Source organism: Sus scrofa, chromosome 7 (genome assembly GCF_054392235.1).
Source record: "Sus scrofa isolate SSC_HxYL_T2T_F1_AM1 chromosome 7, Sscrofa_HxYL_maternal_Yorkshire_Landrace_v2.0, whole genome shotgun sequence".
Classification (NCBI taxonomy): Eukaryota; Metazoa; Chordata; class Mammalia; order Artiodactyla; family Suidae; genus Sus; species Sus scrofa.
The window spans coordinates 132,986,672-133,005,071 of NC_139389.1; the positions used below are offsets into that span (position 1 = coordinate 132,986,672).

General features: G+C 51.1%; 1 long non-coding RNA gene and 10 other non-coding genes across 12 annotated transcripts in view; all 11 read left to right on the top strand.

The window, feature by feature from the left end:
• The window catches only part of LOC102163738 (uncharacterized), a 236,099-nt gene that overhangs the window by 147,361 nt on the left and 70,338 nt on the right, over positions 1-18,400 (top strand). The window lies entirely within an intron of this gene.
• On the top strand, positions 2,180-2,251 carry LOC146401994 (small nucleolar RNA SNORD113/SNORD114 family). The gene has a single exon (XR_014811574.1). It is a non-coding gene; the product is annotated as a small nucleolar RNA SNORD113/SNORD114 family (small nucleolar RNA).
• On the top strand, positions 3,169-3,243 carry LOC146401995 (small nucleolar RNA SNORD113/SNORD114 family). The gene has a single exon (XR_014811648.1). It is a non-coding gene; the product is annotated as a small nucleolar RNA SNORD113/SNORD114 family (small nucleolar RNA).
• LOC146401996 (small nucleolar RNA SNORD113/SNORD114 family) lies at positions 5,734-5,805 on the top strand. Its single transcript, XR_014811575.1, has one exon. It is a non-coding gene; the product is annotated as a small nucleolar RNA SNORD113/SNORD114 family (small nucleolar RNA).
• On the top strand, positions 6,723-6,797 carry LOC146401997 (small nucleolar RNA SNORD113/SNORD114 family). The gene has a single exon (XR_014811649.1). It is a non-coding gene; the product is annotated as a small nucleolar RNA SNORD113/SNORD114 family (small nucleolar RNA).
• Positions 9,288-9,359, top strand: LOC146401998 (small nucleolar RNA SNORD113/SNORD114 family). Its single transcript, XR_014811576.1, has one exon. It is a non-coding gene; the product is annotated as a small nucleolar RNA SNORD113/SNORD114 family (small nucleolar RNA).
• LOC146401999 (small nucleolar RNA SNORD113/SNORD114 family) lies at positions 10,277-10,351 on the top strand. The gene has a single exon (XR_014811650.1). It is a non-coding gene; the product is annotated as a small nucleolar RNA SNORD113/SNORD114 family (small nucleolar RNA).
• Positions 12,842-12,913, top strand: LOC146402000 (small nucleolar RNA SNORD113/SNORD114 family). The gene has a single exon (XR_014811578.1). It is a non-coding gene; the product is annotated as a small nucleolar RNA SNORD113/SNORD114 family (small nucleolar RNA).
• Positions 13,831-13,905, top strand: LOC146402001 (small nucleolar RNA SNORD113/SNORD114 family). The gene has a single exon (XR_014811651.1). It is a non-coding gene; the product is annotated as a small nucleolar RNA SNORD113/SNORD114 family (small nucleolar RNA).
• On the top strand, positions 16,396-16,467 carry LOC146402002 (small nucleolar RNA SNORD113/SNORD114 family). The gene has a single exon (XR_014811579.1). It is a non-coding gene; the product is annotated as a small nucleolar RNA SNORD113/SNORD114 family (small nucleolar RNA).
• On the top strand, positions 17,385-17,459 carry LOC146402003 (small nucleolar RNA SNORD113/SNORD114 family). The gene has a single exon (XR_014811652.1). It is a non-coding gene; the product is annotated as a small nucleolar RNA SNORD113/SNORD114 family (small nucleolar RNA).

Genomic DNA, 18,400 nt, shown 5'->3' on the forward strand with positions numbered 1-18,400 from the left:
TCCCTTGAGAACTAAGGCATGAACCTTTATGCTGGTTAATTGACAATAGGGATTTCACCAAAGGAAGATACAATCTCTTTTGGTACTACTTAGATCATCAGGGATATTCAAGTGTCTTGTACTCTGATTTTCGTTAATCAAGTACTTCTTGTTATGAAGGAAACATTAAATTGATCCCAAAACATGAACATGGGAAGTGACATTGGCCTAATGTACCCGTGATGATTAGAACATGGGTCAGGTCCCAGTGGTGAGTCATGAATGACGCATGATAAGGGTCTGAAGCCCTGTGGCCCCACACAGTCCATCCTCTTTGGCTCTGTTTAGGCCATCCTGTGGACAGGTGTTAGGAACACAGAAAGTTCGGGTTCTTACAGCGTATACGTTTTCAAAGTATTCATACAGCAAGGAGAACACCATGAAAGTTATAGGTAATAGTTGAAGAGCATATGTTGTTGTCTAATTATGAACAAATATGTTGAAGAAAGAAATATTAATCAAAATTGCCAACAGCAGCGCTCCTTATGAGATAAGTCAGTCAAACGGTCACCTTTGTGGCCAATTATCAGAGAGACTTGAAGAGTTGTAAGTGTTAGAAATTTCCTGTATTGTTGTGAGTCAGTTTCAAGTTTGAGGTAGTTCTTTCAGTCAAGAGACAAAACAGTCTCTAAAGCATGGCTATGCTTTACATTGTTAAGTAACAGGGCAGATGAAATGTAGAGGCAAGACGCGACGGTGATCCCTTTTCTTTTCTTTCTCTTTTTCATCATTGGCTGTGCTTTGTGCTGTCAAACGTGCTCACGCTGGAGCGGATTGAGCGTGATCCCACGGTGACGTCACACGTCTTCTTGGGTGTTGTGAATGATTGAGTGTCTGAATGACTGTGTGGGAATTGCTGAATCCGTCAATGAAGTAATACACGTGAAGGAGGCACAGAGACCCCGTCACGGACCAGTGATGAGGCGCGTGACGGGAAGAGTCCTGAAGGAAGAAAGCATCTCTGAAACTCTGAGGTCTGTCCCAGCACCTAAGGAGTCTCCTCTCTTGGGGGAAATTGTGTCTGTAGAGAGATGCCAGGGGTATACAAAGGTCATGTGTTCTCGTATTTATTTCTTTGTCGTGGGTTTGTTAGGAATGGCTGCGTGCCAGAATCATTAAGCAAACGTAAGTGAAGAAATAAGGAAAAATAGGGTGAATCATTGTCCACATATGAAGAGGCTTAGGAAATGAGGCTGTTCATGAACCTTGAAAACAGTGAGGCCCATCAAATACCTGGCAAGGGTCGGATATCTGACCAAAGTTAGATAGCAATGCGTTCATAAAATCCGTTTAAGTTCTGCCACGGAGTAAAGATTGAGGTTGGTTTGTTTTTGTTTTTTCTTTCACTAGAATGAAAGTATATAGGAAGTGATAAATGCATAAATATTGTGTAAGGGGAAGTCGGGCAACGATGATCAGTGGCAATTAGATCCTAACGCCTTTGTCACCCTCTGTGTTCTGTACCGCCCAGGATGAAGGCGTTAGAGATGGTTGAACATCTGCCACGGGCACGGGCTCGGTGGTTGCCTCTATATAGTAGAATGGAGATTAATGTGAGTAACGGCTGAGTTTCTTTGCTTGGACTTTTTCGATTCGAGTGATTACTGTACTATTAAGAAATGTGGGGGAGTTTCCTGACAGCGGTGGGTTAAGGATCCGGCTTTACCTGGGTCGGTGCTGTGGTGTGGGTTTGATGACGGGCGTGGGAACTTTCTTGTGCCACAGTCCCGGGGAAGAAAATAAGTAAATCCGGGTACGGAATCCAAAAGAAATGCAGAATCTAAGTAGCGGAGGCAGCGGCATCTGAGTGTTGAGTATGGAGTATAGACCATGATATAGATTAAGGCACCTATAGCGAAAGAGAGCATTGGTCTGAGATGTGTTAGGGGAAGAATGATTCGAGGTGCTTGTTTAGTATGTTGTTTGTAAAAGGTACTTCTAAAATGATTCCTCACTTTTTGATTTGATTAATTTATTTTGGTCCTTGTGTGGAAAACAGAAGTTTCCAGGCCAAGGATCCAATCCCGGCCACAGTAGTGACAAGGCTGATCCTTAAGTGCTCGGCCCCAGAGAACCACTGCATGTTTTCAATTGAGTCGACAAAGAAATTAGAGTGTTAAGTAGGAAAGGGGGACAGTATTGGATCGATGATGACTACTGGTGGCGTATGAGTCGTGTACGATGAATACGTGTCTGGAACGCTGAGGTCCAATGTCCTCCGTGCCGTGACCCTCGCGGGCGAGGCCAGGCATCCAGGGGGGCCGTCCGTGTGTCCTCTGGGGGGCCTTCCTGGTGCTTGCGTTCGCCCAGTGGGCCAGTGGGAGCCCCTGTGGACCAGCCTGCCAGAACTGAAGGAGGAGAGCGAGGGAGGGCCAGCATTCCCAAGGCGCCAGGTCCCTGGTGACCCCACCCCCCATGGTCTGCCTCTTGCCATGCCATGGGCTGCAGGTTGGCCAGAGGTCTTGGGCTGATGTCCCCGAGGCTGAGGCCGTGGGGCAAGGGTGAGGTAGGCAGGGTCTGGGAGGGCCCCCCTCTGTCCCGGGGCTGGGCGGCCAGCTGGTGGTTGGTGGGTGTCCCGAGACAGGGCTGTGCCCTGCCAGCAGGGTTGCCCCGATGGAGGCGTGCATGTGGAAGCCGCGAGCCTGGAGAATGGCTGTGCCATTGGGTCTCCTGCTCTTGGCTTTGTACTCTTCAGCAGGCAGCCGCCAGGCCCGAAGGCCGGCTCCTTCCTGGATGAGCAGGCGAGGATGGCAGCGTTGTCTTTGGAGCCAGGGGACCAGTGTGAGCAGCATCCCAGGGCTTGTCGGGGCTGGGCTGGGCAGGGCAGTGCGAGGGGCTGGTGGAGGGTGGGCGGCAGATGCGGGCGAGGCCAGCAGTCCAGAAGGGCTCTGGCGTCCCAGGGATGGGACAGCTCTGGCTAGAAAGGTCTCTTGGACGTCCTGCACAGGGGCCCAGCTGGTCCTCCACGGCCCAGAGAGACCGAAAGCCAGGGGACGGGTCCTAGAGGCTCCCCGAGGGATGGCGAGGCCTCGTTGGGTGGGGCGGGCCCCTTGGGTTGCCCAGTGGCCGTGCAGGGAGGAATGCCTGACTCCACGGGCCATGGCGAAGGAAGAGAAGGTCCCCCTTTTCTGGATCGATGATGATCAATGCCAGCGTATGAGGCATCGATGACGAATAATGTGTGTCTGGAACTCTGAGGTCCACTCGCAAGGAAACGGGGCCTTTCTCTTCCTGCCTTTCCATCCTCGAGCCCAACGGGGCAGCGCCGACCGCCCGAGGAGCCCAGTCGATGGCGTCTCACTGTGGGTGTCACCTTGTCTCTTGGGTCTCCCTGATAGGGTGGAAGCCGAAGGCCAGGCCAGGCTGCGTGGGGCCGAGACCCCTCCTCTGGCGGTGGTGGCAGGAGAGATCCCAAGGTGAGGCATGGCCTCGGGCTGTCTTGGTTTGGGTCATCGGGGCCAGTGTTTTCCATGTCTTTAAAATGTCCTATGTAGAATCCCCAGGTGACTAATCGTCCCTTGAGAACTAAGGCATGAACCTTTATGCTGGTTAATTGACAATAGGGATTTCACCAAAGGAAGATACAATCTCTTTTGGTACTACTTAGATCATCAGGGATATTCAAGTGTCTTGTACTCTGATTTTCGTTAATCAAGTACTTCTTGTTATGAAGGAAACATTAAATTGATCCCAAAACATGAACATGGGAAGTGACATTGGCCTAATGTACCCGTGATGATTAGAACATGGGTCAGGTCCCAGTGGTGAGTCATGAATGACGCATGATAAGGGTCTGAAGCCCTGTGGCCCCACACAGTCCATCCTCTTTGGCTCTGTTTAGGCCATCCTGTGGACAGGTGTTAGGAACACAGAAAGTTCGGGTTCTTACAGCGTATACGTTTTCAAAGTATTCATACAGCAAGGAGAACACCATGAAAGTTATAGGTAATAGTTGAAGAGCATATGTTGTTGTCTAATTATGAACAAATATGTTGAAGAAAGAAATATTAATCAAAATTGCCAACAGCAGCGCTCCTTATGAGATAAGTCAGTCAAACGGTCACCTTTGTGGCCAATTATCAGAGAGACTTGAAGAGTTGTAAGTGTTAGAAATTTCCTGTATTGTTGTGAGTCAGTTTCAAGTTTGAGGTAGTTCTTTCAGTCAAGAGACAAAACAGTCTCTAAAGCATGGCTATGCTTTACATTGTTAAGTAACAGGGCAGATGAAATGTAGAGGCAAGACGCGACGGTGATCCCTTTTCTTTTCTTTCTCTTTTTCATCATTGGCTGTGCTTTGTGCTGTCAAACGTGCTCACGCTGGAGCGGATTGAGCGTGATCCCACGGTGACGTCACACGTCTTCTTGGGTGTTGTGAATGATTGAGTGTCTGAATGACTGTGTGGGAATTGCTGAATCCGTCAATGAAGTAATACACGTGAAGGAGGCACAGAGACCCCGTCACGGACCAGTGATGAGGCGCGTGACGGGAAGAGTCCTGAAGGAAGAAAGCATCTCTGAAACTCTGAGGTCTGTCCCAGCACCTAAGGAGTCTCCTCTCTTGGGGGAAATTGTGTCTGTAGAGAGATGCCAGGGGTATACAAAGGTCATGTGTTCTCGTATTTATTTCTTTGTCGTGGGTTTGTTAGGAATGGCTGCGTGCCAGAATCATTAAGCAAACGTAAGTGAAGAAATAAGGAAAAATAGGGTGAATCATTGTCCACATATGAAGAGGCTTAGGAAATGAGGCTGTTCATGAACCTTGAAAACAGTGAGGCCCATCAAATACCTGGCAAGGGTCGGATATCTGACCAAAGTTAGATAGCAATGCGTTCATAAAAGTCCGTTTAAGTTCTGCCACGGAGTAAAGATTGAGGTTGGTTTGTTTTTGTTTTTTCTTTCACTAGAATGAAAGTATATAGGAAGTGATAAATGCATAAATATTGTGTAAGGGGAAGTCGGGCAACGATGATCAGTGGCAATTAGATCCTAACGCCTTTGTCACCCTCTGTGTTCTGTACCGCCCAGGATGAAGGCGTTAGAGATGGTTGAACATCTGCCACGGGCACGGGCTCAGTGGTTGCCTCTATATAGTAGAATGGAGATTAATGTGAGTAACGGCTGAGTTTCTTTGCTTGGACTTTTTCGATTCGAGTGATTACTGTACTATTAAGAAATGTGGGGGAGTTTCCTGACAGCGGTGGGTTAAGGATCCGGCTTTACCTGGGTCGGTGCTGTGGTGTGGGTTTGATGACGGGCGTGGGAACTTTCTTGTGCCACAGTCCCGGGGAAGAAAATAAGTAAATCCGGGTACGGAATCCAAAAGAAATGCAGAATCTAAGTAGCGGAGGCAGCGGCATCTGAGTGTTGAGTATGGAGTATAGACCATGATATAGATTAAGGCACCTATAGCGAAAGAGAGCATTGGTCTGAGATGTGTTAGGGGAAGAATGATTCGAGGTGCTTGTTTAGTATGTTGTTTGTAAAAGGTACTTCTAAAATGATTCCTCACTTTTTGATTTGATTAATTTATTTTGGTCCTTGTGTGGAAAACAGAAGTTTCCAGGCCAAGGATCCAATCCCGGCCACAGTAGTGACAAGGCTGATCCTTAAGTGCTCGGCCCCAGAGAACCACTGCATGTTTTCAATTGAGTCGACAAAGAAATTAGAGTGTTAAGTAGGAAAGGGGGACAGTATTGGATCGATGATGACTACTGGTGGCGTATGAGTCGTGTACGATGAATACGTGTCTGGAACGCTGAGGTCCAATGTCCTCCGTGCCGTGACCCTCGCGGGCGAGGCCAGGCATCCAGGGGGGCCGTCCGTGTGTCCTCTGGGGGGCCTTCCTGGTGCTTGCGTTCGCCCAGTGGGCCAGTGGGAGCCCCTGTGGACCAGCCTGCCAGAACTGAAGGAGGAGAGCGAGGGAGGGCCGGCATTCCCAAGGCGCCAGGTCCCTGGTGACCCCACCCCCCATGGTCTGCCTCTTGCCATGCCATGGGCTGCAGGTTGGCCAGAGGTCTTGGGCTGATGTCCCCGAGGCTGAGGCCGTGGGGCAAGGGTGAGGTAGGCAGGGTCAGGGAGGGCCCACCTCTGTCCCGGGGCTGGGCGGCCAGCTGGTGGTTGGTGGGTGTCCCGAGACAGGGCTGTGCCCTGCCAGCAGGGTTGCCCCGATGGAGGCGTGCATGTGGAAGCCGCGAGCCTGGAGAATGGCTGTGCCATTGGGTCTCCTGCTCTTGGCTTTGTACTCTTCAGCAGGCAGCCGCCAGGCCCGAAGGCCGGCTCCTTCCTGGATGAGCAGGCGAGGATGGCAGCGTTGTCTTTGGAGCCAGGGGACCAGTGTGAGCAGCATCCCAGGGCTTGTCGGGGCTGGGCTGGGCAGGGCAGTGCGAGGGGCTGGTGGAGGGTGGGCGGCAGATGCGGGCGAGGCCAGCAGTCCAGAAGGGCTCTGGCGTCCCAGGGATGGGACAGCTCTGGCTAGGAAGGTCTCTTGGACGTCCTGCACAGGGGCCCAGCTGGTCCTCCACGGCCCAGAGAGACCGAAAGCCAGGGGACGGGTCCTAGAGGCTCCCCGAGGGATGGCGAGGCCTCGTTGGGTGGGGCGGGCCCCTTGGGTTGCCCAGTGGCCGTGCGGGGAGGAATGCCTGACTCCACGGGCCATGGCGAAGGAAGAGAAGGTCCCCCTTTTCTGGATCGATGATGATCAATGCCAGCGTATGAGGCATCGATGACGAATAATGTGTGTCTGGAACTCTGAGGTCCACTCGCAAGGAAACGGGGCCTTTCTCTTCCTGCCTTTCCATCCTCGAGCCCAACGGGGCAGCGCCGACCGCCCGAGGAGCCCAGTCGATGGCGTCTCACTGTGGGTGTCACCTTGTCTCTTGGGTCTCCCTTATAGGGTGGAAGCCGAAGGCCAGGCCAGGCTGCGTGGGGCCGAGACCCCTCCTCTGGCGGTGGTGGCAGGAGAGATCCCAAGGTGAGGCATGGCCTCGGGCTGTCTTGGTTTGGGTCATCGGGGCCAGTGTTTTCCATGTCTTTAAAATGTCCTATGTAGAATCCCCAGGTGACTAATCGTCCCTTGAGAACTAAGGCATGAACCTTTATGCTGGTTAATTGACAATAGGGATTTCACCAAAGGAAGATACAATCTCTTTTGGTACTACTTAGATCATCAGGGATATTCAAGTGTCTTGTACTCTGATTTTCGTTAATCAAGTACTTCTTGTTATGAAGGAAACATTAAATTGATCCCAAAACATGAACATGGGAAGTGACATTGGCCTAATGTACCCGTGATGATTAGAACATGGGTCAGGTCCCAGTGGTGAGTCATGAATGACGCATGATAAGGGTCTGAAGCCCTGTGGCCCCACACAGTCCATCCTCTTTGGCTCTGTTTAGGCCATCCTGTGGACAGGTGTTAGGAACACAGAAAGTTCGGGTTCTTACAGCGTATACGTTTTCAAAGTATTCATACAGCAAGGAGAACACCATGAAAGTTATAGGTAATAGTTGAAGAGCATATGTTGTTGTCTAATTACGAACAAATATGTTGAAGAAAGAAATATTAATCAAAATTGCCAACAGCAGCGCTCCTTATGAGATAAGTCAGTCAAACGGTCACCTTTGTGGCCAATTATCAGAGAGACTTGAAGAGTTGTAAGTGTTAGAAATTTCCTGTATTGTTGTGAGTCAGTTTCAAGTTTGAGGTAGTTCTTTCAGTCAAGAGACAAAACAGTCTCTAAAGCATGGCTATGCTTTACATTGTTAAGTAACAGGGCAGATGAAATGTAGAGGCAAGACGCGACGGTGATCCCTTTTCTTTTCTTTCTCTTTTTCATCATTGGCTGTGCTTTGCGCTGTCAAACGTGCTCACGCTGGAGCGGATTGAGCGTGATCCCACGGTGACGTCACACGTCTTCTTGGGTGTTGTGAATGATTGAGTGTCTGAATGACTGTGTGGGAATTGCTGAATCCGTCAATGAAGTAATACACGTGAAGGAGGCACAGAGACCCCGTCACGGACCAGTGATGAGGCGCGTGACGGGAAGAGTCCTGAAGGAAGAAAGCATCTCTGAAACTCTGAGGTCTGTCCCAGCACCTAAGGAGTCTCCTCTCTTGGGGGAAATTGTGTCTGGAGAGAGATGCCAGGGGTATACAAAGGTCATGTGTTCTCGTATTTATTTCTTTGTCGTGGGTTTGTTAGGAATGGCTGCGTGCCAGAATCATTAAGCAAACGTAAGTGAAGAAATAAGGAAAAATAGGGTGAATCATTGTCCACATATGAAGAGGCTTAGGAAATGAGGCTGTTCATGAACCTTGAAAACAGTGAGGCCCATCAAATACCTGGCAAGGGTCGGATATCTGACCAAAGTTAGATAGCAATGCGTTCATAAAAGTCCGTTTAAGTTCTGCCACGGAGTAAAGATTGAGGTTGGTTTGTTTTTGTTTTTTCTTTCACTAGAATGAAAGTATATAGGAAGTGATAAATGCATAAATATTGTGTAAGGGGAAGTCGGGCAACGATGATCAGTGGCAATTAGATCCTAACGGCTTTGTCACCCTCTGTGTTCTATACCGCCCAGGATGAAGGCGTTAGAGATGGTTGAACATCTGCCATGGGCACGGGCTCGGTGGTTGCCTCTATATAGTAGAATGGAGATTAATGTGAGTAACGGCTGAGTTTCTTTGCTTGGACTTTTTCGATTCGAGTGATTACTGTACTATTAAGAAATGTGGGGGAGTTTCCTGACAGCGGTGGGTTAAGGATCCGGCTTTACCTGGGTCGGTGCTGTGGTGTGGGTTTGATGACGGGCGTGGGAACTTTCTTGTGCCACAGTCCCGGGGAAGAAAATAAGTAAATCCGGGTACGGAATCCAAAAGAAATGCAGAATCTAAGTAGCGGAGGCAGCGGCATCTGAGTGTTGAGTATGGAGTATAGACCATGATATAGATTAAGGCACCTATAGCGAAAGAGAGCATTGGTCTGAGATGTGTTAGGGGAAGAATGATTCGAGGTGCTTGTTTAGTATGTTGTTTGTAAAAGGTACTTCTAAAATGATTCCTCACTTTTTGATTTGATTAATTTATTTTGGTCCTTGTGTGGAAAACAGAAGTTTCCAGGCCAAGGATCCAATCCCGGCCACAGTAGTGACAAGGCTGATCCTTAAGTGCTCGGCCCCAGAGAACCACTGCATGTTTTCAATTGAGTCGACAAAGAAATTAGAGTGTTAAGTAGGAAAGGGGGACAGTATTGGATCGATGATGACTACTGGTGGCGTATGAGTCGTGTACGATGAATACGTGTCTGGAACGCTGAGGTCCAATGTCCTCCGTGCCGTGACCCTCGCGGGCGAGGCCAGGCATCCAGGGGGGCCGTCCGTGTGTCCTCTGGGGGGCCTTCCTGGTGCTTGCGTTCGCCCAGTGGGCCAGTGGGAGCCCCTGTGGACCAGCCTGCCAGAACTGAAGGAGGAGAGCGAGGGAGGGCCGGCATTCCCAAGGCGCCAGGTCCCTGGTGACCCCACCCCCCATGGTCTGCCTCTTGCCATGCCATGGGCTGCAGGTTGGCCAGAGGTCTTGGGCTGATGTCCCCGAGGCTGAGGCCGTGGGGCAAGGGTGAGGTAGGCAGGGTCAGGGAGGGCCCACCTCTGTCCCGGGGCTGGGCGGCCAGCTGGTGGTTGGTGGGTGTCCCGAGACAGGGCTGTGCCCTGCCAGCAGGGTTGCCCCGATGGAGGCGTGCATGTGGAAGCCGTGAGCCTGGAGAATGGCTGTGCCATTGGGTCTCCTGCTCTTGGCTTTGTACTCTTCAGCAGGCAGCCGCCAGGCCCGAAGGCCGGCTCCTTCCTGGATGAGCAGGCGAGGATGGCAGCGTTGTCTTTGGAGCCAGGGGACCAGTGTGAGCAGCATCCCAGGGCTTGTCGGGGCTGGGCTGGGCAGGGCAGTGCGAGGGGCTGGTGGAGGGTGGGCGGCAGATGCGGGCGAGGCCAGCAGTCCAGAAGGGCTCTGGCGTCCCAGGGATGGGACAGCTCTGGCTAGGAAGGTCTCTTGGACGTCCTGCACAGGGGCCCAGCTGGTCCTCCACGGCCCAGAGAGACCGAAAGCCAGGGGACGGGTCCTAGAGGCTCCCCGAGGGATGGCGAGGCCTCGTTGGGTGGGGCGGGCCCCTTGGGTTGCCCAGTGGCCGTGCGGGGAGGAATGCCTGACTCCACGGGCCATGGCGAAGGAAGAGAAGGTCCCCCTTTTCTGGATCGATGATGATCAATGCCAGCGTATGAGGCATCGATGACGAATAATGTGTGTCTGGAACTCTGAGGTCCACTCGCAAGGAAACGGGGCCTTTCTCTTCCTGCCTTTCCATCCTCGAGCCCAACGGGGCAGCGCCGACCGCCCGAGGAGCCCAGTCGATGGCGTCTCACTGTGGGTGTCACCTTGTCTCTTGGGTCTCCCTTATAGGGTGGAAGCCGAAGGCCAGGCCAGGCTGCGTGGGGCCGAGACCCCTCCTCTGGCGGTGGTGGCAGGAGAGATCCCAAGGTGAGGCATGGCCTCGGGCTGTCTTGGTTTGGGTCATCGGGGCCAGTGTTTTCCATGTCTTTAAAATGTCCTATGTAGAATCCCCAGGTGACTAATCGTCCCTTGAGAACTAAGGCATGAACCTTTATGCTGGTTAATTGACAATAGGGATTTCACCAAAGGAAGATACAATCTCTTTTGGTACTACTTAGATCATCAGGGATATTCAAGTGTCTTGTACTCTGATTTTCGTTAATCAAGTACTTCTTGTTATGAAGGAAACATTAAATTGATCCCAAAACATGAACATGGGAAGTGACATTGGCCTAATGTACCCGTGATGATTAGAACATGGGTCAGGTCCCAGTGGTGAGTCATGAATGACGCATGATAAGGGTCTGAAGCCCTGTGGCCCCACACAGTCCATCCTCTTTGGCTCTGTTTAGGCCATCCTGTGGACAGGTGTTAGGAACACAGAAAGTTCGGGTTCTTACAGCGTATACGTTTTCAAAGTATTCATACAGCAAGGAGAACACCATGAAAGTTATAGGTAATAGTTGAAGAGCATATGTTGTTGTCTAATTATGAGCAAATATGTTGAAGAAAGAAATATTAATCAAAACTGCCAACAGCAGCGCTCCTTATGAGATAAGTCAGTCAAATGGTCACCTTTGTGGCCAATTATCAGAGAGACTTGAAGAGTTGTAAGTGTTAGAAATTTCCTGTATTGTTGTGAGTCAGTTTCAAGTTTGAGGTAGTTCTTTCAGTCAAGAGACAAAACAGTCTCTAAAGCATGGCTATGCTTTACATTGTTAAGTAACAGGGCAGATGAAATGTAGAGGCAAGACGCGACGGTGATCCCTTTTCTTTTCTTTCTCTTTTTCATCATTGGCTGTGCTTTGTGCTGTCAAACGTGCTCACGCTGGAGCGGATTGAGCGTGATCCCACGGTGACGTCACACGTCTTCTTGGGTGTTGTGAATGATTGAGTGTCTGAATGACTGTGTGGGAATTGCTGAATCCGTCAATGAAGTAATACACGTGAAGGAGGCACAGAGACCCCGTCACGGACCAGTGATGAGGCGCGTGACGGGAAGAGTCCTGAAGGAAGAAAGCATCTCTGAAACTCTGAGGTCTGTCCCAGCACCTAAGGAGTCTCCTCTCTTGGGGGAAATTGTGTCTGTAGAGAGATGCCAGGGGTATACAAAGGTCATGTGTTCTCGTATTTATTTCTTTGTCGTGGGTTTGTTAGGAATGGCTGCGTGCCAGAATCATTAAGCAAACATAAGTGAAGAAATAAGGAAAAATAGGGTGAATCATTGTCCACATATGAAGAGGCTTAGGAAATGAGGCTGTTCATGAACCTTGAAAACAGTGAGGCCCATCAAATACCTGGCAAGGGTCGGATATCTGACCAAAGTTAGATAGCAATGCGTTCATAAAAGTCCGTTTAAGTTCTGCCACGGAGTAAAGATTGAGGTTGGTTTGTTTTTGTTTTTTCTTTCACTAGAATGAAAGTATATAGGAAGTGATAAATGCATAAATATTGTGTAAGGGGAAGTCGGGCAACGATGATCAGTGGCAATTAGATCCTAACGCCTTTGTCACCCTCTGTGTTCTGTACCGCCCAGGATGAAGGCGTTAGAGATGGTTGAACATCTGCCACGGGCACGGGCTCGGTGGTTGCCTCTATATAGTAGAATGGAGATTAATGTGAGTAACGGCTGAGTTTCTTTGCTTGGACTTTTTCGATTCGAGTGATTACTGTACTATTAAGAAATGTGGGGGAGTTTCCTGACAGCGGTGGGTTAAGGATCCGGCTTTACCTGGGTCGGTGCTGTGGTGTGGGTTTGATGACGGGCGTGGGAACTTTCTTGTGCCACAGTCCCGGGGAAGAAAATAAGTAAATCCGGGTACGGAATCCAAAAGAAATGCAGAATCTAAGTAGCGGAGGCAGCGGCATCTGAGTGTTGAGTATGGAGTATAGACCATGATATAGATTAAGGCACCTATAGCGAAAGAGAGCATTGGTCTGAGATGTGTTAGGGGAAGAATGATTCGAGGTGCTTGTTTAGTATGTTGTTTGTAAAAGGTACTTCTAAAATGATTCCTCACTTTTTGATTTGATTAATTTATTTTGGTCCTTGTGTGGAAAACAGAAGTTTCCAGGCCAAGGATCCAATCCCGGCCACAGTAGTGACAAGGCTGATCCTTAAGTGCTCGGCCCCAGAGAACCACTGCATGTTTTCAATTGAGTCGACAAAGAAATTAGAGTGTTAAGTAGGAAAGGGGGACAGTATTGGATCGATGATGACTACTGGTGGCGTATGAGTCGTGTACGATGAATACGTGTCTGGAACGCTGAGGTCCAATGTCCTCCGTGCCGTGACCCTCACGGGAGAGGCCAGGCATCCAGGGGGGCCGTCCGTGTGTCCTCTGGGGGGCCTTCCTGGTGCTTGCGTTCGCCCAGTGGGCCAGTGGGAGCCCCTGTGGACCAGCCTGCCAGAACTGAAGGAGGAGAGCGAGGGAGGGCCGGCATTCCCAAGGCGCCAGGTCCCTGGTGACCCCACCCCCCATGGTCTGCCTCTTGCCATGCCATGGGCTGCAGGTTGGCCAGAGGTCTTGGGCTGATGTCCCCGAGGCTGAGGCCGTGGGGCAAGGGTGAGGTAGGCAGGGTCAGGGAGGGCCCACCTCTGTCCCGGGGCTGGGCGGCCAGCTGGTGGTTGGTGGGTGTCCCGAGACAGGGCTGTGCCCTGCCAGCAGGGTTGCCCCGATGGAGGCGTGCATGTGGAAGCCGTGAGCCTGGAGAATGGCTGTGCCATTGGGTCTCCTGCTCTTGGCTTTGTACTCTTCAGCAGGCAGCCGCCAGGCCCGAAGGCCGGCTCCTTCCTGGATGAGCAGGCGAGGATGGCAGCGTTGTCTTTGGAGCCAGGGGACCAGTGTGAGCAGCATCCCAGGGCTTGTCGGGGCTGGGCTGGGCAGGGCAGTGCGAGGGGCTGGTGGAGGGTGGGCGGCAGATGCGGGCGAGGCCAGCAGTCCAGAAGGGCTCTGGCGTCCCAGGGATGGGACAGCTCTGGCTAGGAAGGTCTCTTGGACGTCCTGCACAGGGGCCCAGCTGGTCCTCCGCGGCCCAGAGAGACCGAAAGCCAGGGGACGGGTCCTAGAGGCTCCCCGAGGGATGGCGAGGCCTCGTTGGGTGGGGCGGGCCCCTTGGGTTGCCCAGTGGCCGTGCGGGGAGGAATGCCTGACTCCACGGGCCATGGCGAAGGAAGAGAAGGTCCCCCTTTTCTGGATCGATGATGATCAATGCCAGCGTATGAGGCATCGATGACGAATAATGTGTGTCTGGAACTCTGAGGTCCACTCGCAAGGAAACGGGGCCTTTCTCTTCCTGCCTTTCCATCCTCGAGCCCAACGGGGCAGCGCCGACCGCCCGAGGAGCCCAGTCGATGGCGTCTCACTGTGGGTGTCACCTTGTCTCTTGGGTCTCCCTTATAGGGTGGAAGCCGAAGGCCAGGCCAGGCTGCGTGGGGCCGAGACCCCTCCTCTGGCGGTGGTGGCAGGAGAGATCCCAAGGTGAGGCATGGCCTCGGGCTGTCTTGGTTTGGGTCATCGGGGCCAGTGTTTTCCATGTCTTTAAAATGTCCTATGTAGAATCCCCAGGTGACTAATCGTCCCTTGAGAACTAAGGCATGAACCTTTATGCTGGTTAATTGACAATAGGGATTTCACCAAAGGAAGATACAATCTCTTTTGGTACTACTTAGATCATCAGGGATATTCAAGTGTCTTGTACTCTGATTTTCGTTAATCAAGTACTTCTTGTTATGAAGGAAACATTAAATTGATCCCAAAACATGAACATGGGAAGTGACATTGGCCTAATGTACCCGTGATGATTAGAACATGGGTCAGGTCCCAGTGGTGAGTCATGAATGACGCATGATAAGGGTCTGAAGCCCTGTGGCCCCACACAGTCCATCCTCTTTGGCTCTGTTTAGGCCATCCTGTGGACAGGTGTTAGGAACACAGAAAGTTCGGGTTCTTACAGCGTATACGTTTTCAAAGTATTCATACAGCAAGGAGAACACCATGAAAGTTATAGGTAATAGTTGAAGAGCATATGTTGTTGTCTAATTATGAGCAAATATGTTGAAGAAAGAAATATTAATCAAAACTGCCAACAGCAGCGCTCCTTATGAGATAAGTCAGTCAAACGGTCACCTTTGTGGCCAATTATCAGAGAGACTTGAAGAGTTCTAAGTGTTAGAAATTTCCTGTATTGTTGTGAGTCAGTTTCAAGTTTGAGGTAGTTCTTTCAGTCAAGAGACAAAACAGTCTCTAAAGCATGGCTATGCTTTACATTGTTAAGTAACAGGGCAGATGAAATGTAGAGGCAAGACGCGACGGTGATCCCTTTTCTTTTCTTTCTCTTTTTCATCATTGGCTGTGCTTTGTGCTGTCAAACGTGCTCACGCTGGAGCGGATTGAGCGTGATCCCACGGTGACGTCACACGTCTTCTTGGGTGTTGTGAATGATTGAGTGTCTGAATGACTGTGTGGGAATTGCTGAATCCGTCAATGAAGTAATACACGTGAAGGAGGCACAGAGACCCCGTCACGGACCAGTGATGAGGCGCGTGACGGGAAGAGTCCTGAAGGAAGAAAGCATCTCTGAAACTCTGAGGTCTGTCCCAGCACCTAAGGAGTCTCCTCTCTTGGGGGAAATTGTGTCTGTAGAGAGATGCCAGGGGTATACAAAGGTCATGTGTTCTCGTATTTATTTCTTTGTCGTGGGTTTGTTAGGAATGGCTGCGTGCCAGAATCATTAAGCAAACATAAGTGAAGAAATAAGGAAAAATAGGGTGAATCATTGTCCACATATGAAGAGGCTTAGGAAATGAGGCTGTTCATGAACCTTGAAAACAGTGAGGCCCATCAAATACCTGGCAAGGGTCGGATATCTGACCAAAGTTAGATAGCAATGCGTTCATAAAAGTCCGTTTAAGTTCTGCCACGGAGTAAAGATTGAGGTTGGTTTGTTTTTGTTTTTTCTTTCACTAGAATGAAAGTATATAGGAAGTGATAAATGCATAAATATTGTGTAAGGGGAAGTCGGGCAACGATGATCAGTGGCAATTAGATCCTAACGCCTTTGTCACCCTCTGTGTTCTGTACCGCCCAGGATGAAGGCGTTAGAGATGGTTGAACATCTGCCACGGGCACGGGCTCGGTGGTTGCCTCTATATAGTAGAATGGAGATTAATGTGAGTAACGGCTGAGTTTCTTTGCTTGGACTTTTTCGATTCGAGTGATTACTGTACTATTAAGAAATGTGGGGGAGTTTCCTGACAGCGGTGGGTTAAGGATCCGGCTTTCCCTGGGTCGGTGCTGTGGTGTGGGTTTGATGACGGGCGTGGGAACTTTCTTGTGCCACAGTCCCGGGGAAGAAAATAAGTAAATCCGGGTACGGAATCCAAAAGAAATGCAGAATCTAAGTAGCGGAGGCAGCGGCATCTGAGTGTTGAGTATGGAGTATAGACCATGATATAGATTAAGGCACCTATAGCGAAAGAGAGCATTGGTCTGAGATGTGTTAGGGGAAGAATGATTCGAGGTGCTTGTTTAGTATGTTGTTTGTAAAAGGTACTTCTAAAATGATTCCTCACTTTTTGATTTGATTAATTTATTTTGGTCCTTGTGTGGAAAACAGAAGTTTCCAGGCCAAGGATCCAATCCCGGCCACAGTAGTGACAAGGCTGATCCTTAAGTGCTCGGCCCCAGAGAACCACTGCATGTTTTCAATTGAGTCGACAAAGAAATTAGAGTGTTAAGTAGGAAAGGGGGACAGTATTGGATCGATGATGACTACTGGTGGCGTATGAGTCGTGTACGATGAATACGTGTCTGGAACGCTGAGGTCCAATGTCCTCCGTGCCGTGACCCTCACGGGAGAGGCCAGGCATCCAGGGGGGCCGTCCGTGTGTCCTCTGGGGGGCCTTCCTGGTGCTTGCGTTCGCCCAGTGGGCCAGTGGGAGCCCCTGTGGACCAGCCTGCCAGAACTGAAGGAGGAGAGCGAGGGAGGGCCGGCATTCCCAAGGCGCCAGGTCCCTGGTGACCCCACCCCCCATGGTCTGCCTCTTGCCATGCCATGGGCTGCAGGTTGGCCAGAGGTCTTGGGCTGATGTCCCCGAGGCTGAGGCCGTGGGGCAAGGGTGAGGTAGGCAGGGTCAGGGAGGGCCCACCTCTGTCCCGGGGCTGGGCGGCCAGCTGGTGGTTGGTGGGTGTCCCGAGACAGGGCTGTGCCCTGCCAGCAGGGTTGCCCCGATGGAGGCGTGCATGTGGAAGCCGTGAGCCTGGAGAATGGCTGTGCCATTGGGTCTCCTGCTCTTGGCTTTGTACTCTTCAGCAGGCAGCCGCCAGGCCCGAAGGCCGGCTCCTTCCTGGATGAGCAGGCGAGGATGGCAGCGTTGTCTTTGGAGCCAGGGGACCAGTGTGAGCAGCATCCCAGGGCTTGTCGGGGCTGGGCTGGGCAGGGCAGTGCGAGGGGCTGGTGGAGGGTGGGCGGCAGATGCGGGCGAGGCCAGCAGTCCAGAAGGGCTCTGGCGTCCCAGGGATGGGACAGCTCTGGCTAGGAAGGTCTCTTGGACGTCCTGCACAGGGGCCCAGCTGGTCCTCCGCGGCCCAGAGAGACCGAAAGCCAGGGGACGGGTCCTAGAGGCTCCCCGAGGGATGGCGAGGCCTCGTTGGGTGGGGCGGGCCCCTTGGGTTGCCCAGTGGCCGTGCGGGGAGGAATGCCTGACTCCACGGGCCATGGCGAAGGAAGAGAAGGTCCCCCTTTTCTGGATCGATGATGATCAATGCCAGCGTATGAGGCATCGATGACGAATAATGTGTGTCTGGAACTCTGAGGTCCACTCGCAAGGAAACGGGGCCTTTCTCTTCCTGCCTTTCCATCCTCGAGCCCAACGGGGCAGCGCCGACCGCCCGAGGAGCCCAGTCGATGGCGTCTCACTGTGGGTGTCACCTTGTCTCTTGGGTCTCCCTTATAGGGTGGAAGCCGAAGGCCAGGCCAGGCTGCGTGGGGCCGAGACCCCTCCTCTGGCGGTGGTGGCAGGAGAGATCCCAAGGTGAGGCATGGCCTCGGGCTGTCTTGGTTTGGGTCATCGGGGCCAGTGTTTTCCATGTCTTTAAAATGTCCTATGTAGAATCCCCAGGTGACTAATCGTCCCTTGAGAACTAAGGCATGAACCTTTATGCTGGTTAATTGACAATAGGGATTTCACCAAAGGAAGATACAATCTCTTTTGGTACTACTTAGATCATCAGGGATATTCAAGTGTCTTGTACTCTGATTTTCGTTAATCAAGTACTTCTTGTTATGAAGGAAACATTAAATTGATCCCAAAACATGAACATGGGAAGTGACATTGGCCTAATGTACCCGTGATGATTAGAACATGGGTCAGGTCCCAGTGGTGAGTCATGAATGACGCATGATAAGGGTCTGAAGCCCTGTGGCCCCACACAGTCCATCCTCTTTGGCTCTGTTTAGGCCATCCTGTGGACAGGTGTTAGGAACACAGAAAGTTCGGGTTCTTACAGCGTATACGTTTTCAAAGTATTCATACAGCAAGGAGAACACCATGAAAGTTATAGGTAATAGTTGAAGAGCATATGTTGTTGTCTAATTATGAGCAAATATGTTGAAGAAAGAAATATTAATCAAAACTGCCAACAGCAGCGCTCCTTATGAGATAAGTCAGTCAAACGGTCACCTTTGTGGCCAATTATCAGAGAGACTTGAAGAGTTCTAAGTGTTAGAAATTTCCTGTATTGTTGTGAGTCAGTTTCAAGTT